Here is a 4,945-nt window from a genome sequence, read left to right as displayed (position 1 = left end):
TCGATCATATTTTGGTTATATATATTCTCCTTGTTGAAATATTGTCTTCTCTTTGTTGTTGTTTGCTGTTAATAATTGCTATATTAAGGGGGAGCAAACATCTTGATAAACTCTAAAGGGGGAGAAATTAAAGAATGATTCAGAAAAAGGAGGAGTTAACCATGTTTGATGATGTCAAAAAGGGGGAGAAATTAAACAAAAACAAATCCATCAAAAGCAAAAACTACAAATTATGATTATGAGAAATTAATAAATTGAAAATTTTAAGTACAAATCCCAAGTATACTGCAAATAAGTATCTTTTAAAATTACTTATACTCTGATTTGCTGTAAACATTTGGATATGCTCTGATAGGCTCCAACCTACTCTGATATATTGAATACATTGCTCTGATACATTGAAAAACTGTTTTTACTACTCTGATACATTGCTAAATTTTTCTCTGATACATTGTAAAATTGTCTTCCCTACACTGATACATTGCAAGATTTTCATTTCTCTTGCTCTGATACATCTTAAACTTAAATGCTCTAATACTCTTTCCAAATCAACTATTCAATATGCTTTGGCACACATGACTAGTTTTAAGATTTGAGAAAATTTTTCAAAATACAGTTTGCTCTGATAATAAAATTAAATTTTCTGCTCTAACACCAAAATAATTATCCAATGAGCATATCTTCCAATCTTTAAGCAAATGGACAAACTATTTATGCATATAACCATTTGTATCACATGCCAAAAGAATCATACTCTTTTCAAGCATATGCACCTAAAATGCAATCTTTTGAAATTCATGATTCATATAAATGCTTTTGTTCAAATATTTTGCCATCACCAAAAAGGGGGAGATTGTTGCTCCTAGATTGATTTTGATGATTACAAAACAGTTTGAAGGGATACAAATATTTTTTATTTTTGAAAAAGTCCTTATGCTCTACAGGGACAAAATTGTAATTTCATCAAAACTCTGATTTGATAGTATCATCTTGTAGAATAAATGATTTGTAATCTATTGGTGAAGATTTTATTATTTTTGGACTTATATTTTTGAAGTTATGAAGGTTTGAAGTGCATGAGTCGACTCATGAGTCAACTCATGGCACAATGAGCTGATTGGCACGCTAAAATCCTGTTGGCACGTGACCTTTTTTGGCTTGGCACAGCTTGTGAGTCGACTCATGAGTCGACCCACAAGGCATGAGTCGACTCATGAGTCGACCTCTGTTAGTGTGGGCCAAAATTTCCAGAAACTTGATTTTCTGGATGTTGCATCAGAGGTCGACTCATGAGTCGACCCCTGAAGCATGAGTCGACTCATGAGTCGACCCCTGCGACAGGATTTGCCTGTAACGGCTAGTTTTTGGCCAGATTTAGTTGCTTTTAATGCTCACCTTTTGTGCTCTAACGGCTCTTTTTCTGGCTAGTTTGTTTTCCTTTGTTTCTTAAGGCTATAAAAGATTTCAAAAGGTGGAAAACAAGCAGAAGAGACATCAAAATATCCAAGAGGCATTCAAGAGATTTGAAAAGAGAAAAGAAAGAGCATTCAAGAGGGCATTCAAGTGCATTCAAGAGAGGGTTTCTCAAGCCAACTTCTCAACCTCATTCAAGAGCTCATTTAAAGCCCTCAAGAAGCCTTCAATCAAAGCTCACCAACTTCTCAAGCATTTATTCCTTTTCTCATCCATTTTGAGGAAATCAAAGAAGGGCTTCTTCTTTTGAGTAAAGCATATTTATTGTTATCCTCGCTCATTTAAGGAGCTATTCTTGTACTTATTTGTGCTCTAAACTGATTTTATCTTGTGAGTAATTATTTTATTTTGGAGGGTTTCCAAAACAAGGGAAGGTTGATCCGAACCTGAAATCGCAGTGTATTGGGTCGGCTTGTACCCGAGAAACAAGTGAACTAGCTTGGGATAGCTAGTGTCGGAGGTTCCGACGTTTGTATTCGGGTTGAATACAAAGTATAGTGGATTGGAATTCCCAAGTAGAAGCTTGGGGAGTGGATGTAGGTGCAAGGTTGGCACCGAACCACTATAAATCCTTGTGTTTGTGGCATGCTTTATTGTTTCTCTTTAATTCTCCATTATATCCTTGCATTCTTGCTTTAAGCAATTAATCTCAAACTAAAGTCTCTCTCCTCATTCATCAAGCTTTTGATATATATTTTTCATAAGTAATTAGTTAAGCCTAAATTCTTTAAAACCCAATTCACCCCCCCTCTTGGGTTGCATAGCTGGGCAACAGTAACCATATTCACGTAGGTTCTGAGTGTTGCGATTGTGACTATTCGACCTATCCGAATGTCGGGTACCATTGCTAGATGGTCACTTTGATTAGTACAAAAATTAGTTCCTGTGCTACCGGCTTAGGTTCGAACCTGTGGGGTCACACACATTAGAGATTCCTATCTGATCTGATGGCTGATGAAGAGTCCTAATACTCGTGGACTATGAGTCCTACATGTCTGAAACTCTGTGATCGAGAATCAAGATTCTTTGATCACGAGTACCATACTTTTTAGGTATCGGGGTCAAGAGTCCCACTGGTTTGGGACTTTTTGATCAGGGTTTCATATCGATGGACTTTGATGCCCGATTGTCTATCTAATTTAGACTCAATATTTATGAGAAGTTTAATTAATAATTTGATCGCTAATTAACTTAATTTGATTGAGTAATTATTTTTGGATCAAGTCCAATTGAATTGGATTCAGTTGGGTTTGACCCGATTAGGTTAAGTGTTGACCTAATCGTCAAGGTGGTTTGATCACTGATTTGATCAGGGGTTGGGCTTAGTCAATTTTTGATTTGATTAGAATTTTATTGAGCCTAATTAAGCCTAGTAAAGTTGGGTTTAACTTAGTCTAATTGTGCCTAACCTATTTTGACTAGGTTGGCTCAATTAGGTTGAAACCACTTTTGAATTATCTCCCTGCGCCACCTCACTTCACATGCGCCCATTTGAATTCACGAGAAATGAGTTCTCATGAATTTTCTCCCACACAGAAGCCATCCCATGCCCCTTCTTTGTGCACCATTTTGAATGGATAAGGATGAGAGTGGTTGGCCATTCAAATTCAAAAGATGTTTGAATTTGAATGGATAACAAATCTCTGCGCCCACCCTTTATTTTGTGCGCCCCTTCTTCCACACGAGAAAAGGTTTCTTGTGTAAAGTCTCCACGCACAAAGATGCCCATGCCTCTCTCTTCTCATGCGTAGAGTGGATAAGAATGAGTTGGTTGGCATTTGAATTCAAATTCGATTTGAATTTAAATGAGCAACCACTTATCTTTATCCTCTCACGCAGAGAAAATGCTACAAAGATGTGTTTTACACTATTTTTAAAAGGAAGAGAAGATAAGGCATGCGCAAATCTGATCATAGAGAGAAGGGTGGCATGAGAAAGCTTTCCTACGTGAGAAAAGAAAAGAAAAGGAGAGAAAAGAAAGAAACAGGGTGGGCGCAAGATTCTTCGATGAGTACCCTAGGGTTTTAGCCTAGGGTTCGGGAAGTGAGAAGGTGAGCTACGAGTGTCGTGAGCCCACCAAACTTTAGAGAGAGCTTCATCAACCTCTCAAGTACATCTGCTGATGATCCAGAGTATTCAAAGAGTCGGCAGATCAAGATCGAAGAAGTTTGATCAACATCATCCGTCAAAAGGGTTCTGCGATGAACTAGCATTCGTGAGGAGCCGATCAGATCGGGAGCTTCGTGTGGATGATCCGCAGAGGCCAAACACACTGTGTGGCTGTGTTGCGATGATCAGACCTTTTCGACGGTGATCAGATTACGACGATCAACTACCCGCACAAAGGTAATGTGTTCTGAACACATAACAGTAAAATATTTACTGTAGAGAATTCAAAATTCAAATTTAAATGCATGCTATTTATATCATATTTAGATCCTTGTGTAGGGTTAATTTATGTTAATTAATTAGATTAATTAATAATTTTTACTGTAAAATTATAATTTTGAAAAAGTTTTAAAATTATCATTTTACCCCTGCACCATTTTTTCCACACAAACAAATCAGATTGAAAGAAGATAGAAAGAGAGAGAGAGGCTTGAGAATAGAGAGAGGTCTCTTCCTCCCTTTGGCCTCTTCCCTTGTTGCCGCCCCTCTTTCTTTGGGTGTGGGGTCTCTCTGGGCATCCCACCTACTGGTGTGAGGAGTCACACAAGTACATCTCATCCTCACACTAGCATATCTCATCCCTCGATTGATTGTATTGTGAAAGCAATTGAATTGGAGTTCATTCCATTTTCCTACAGTATCTTGCATGCATGCGAAGTAGAGGGTCTACACATCCCGACCTCCGTGAAGGTTTATATTAGATAAATTAGGATTTGATCTCTGATTCTGCTACAAATCAGGTAAGAATTTGATCCTTAATCAAGTAGTATAGTAGAAAATTTTTTTAGATGCAATCTGGGTCTTCCGGAGGAAAACTGTTTTCTTCCCTTCACTTGTACTATGATAGCACTGACGTCATTGCTCAAGCGAAGAAATCGAAGTCACATCAACGTACCAAATATATTTTGCACCGCTATCACCTGATCTGGGAGATCTGGATTGAGGTGATATATTCAAAAGATCAATAGAAAAGAGAATCTGACCGATCTATTTGCTAAAGCCCTCAGTATCAAGAAGTTTGAAGATCATAAACTGAAGATAGATATACGATATTGTACTGATTGACTTTAAGCCAAGTGGTCATTGTTGAGAATTATGTCTCAAAGCCAATCATTAGCCTATTGATAGTTGTGCTAAAAGTGTAAATGTATATGAATTGATAAATTAATAAAATTATTATTTAACTTTTTCATCACAAAGTAGTGTACATCTTCTTAATAAACTTCAATTATTATGATGAAGTCCTTAGGACTATTCTAATCGATATAGGAAGATATATTATTTAGTCCTTAAATTTAGTTCA

The sequence above is a fragment of the Elaeis guineensis genome, chromosome 4 (assembly GCF_000442705.2).
Source record: "Elaeis guineensis isolate ETL-2024a chromosome 4, EG11, whole genome shotgun sequence".
NCBI classification, from domain to species: domain Eukaryota; kingdom Viridiplantae; phylum Streptophyta; class Magnoliopsida; order Arecales; family Arecaceae; genus Elaeis; species Elaeis guineensis.
Note: the sequence above shows the minus strand (reverse complement) of the source record.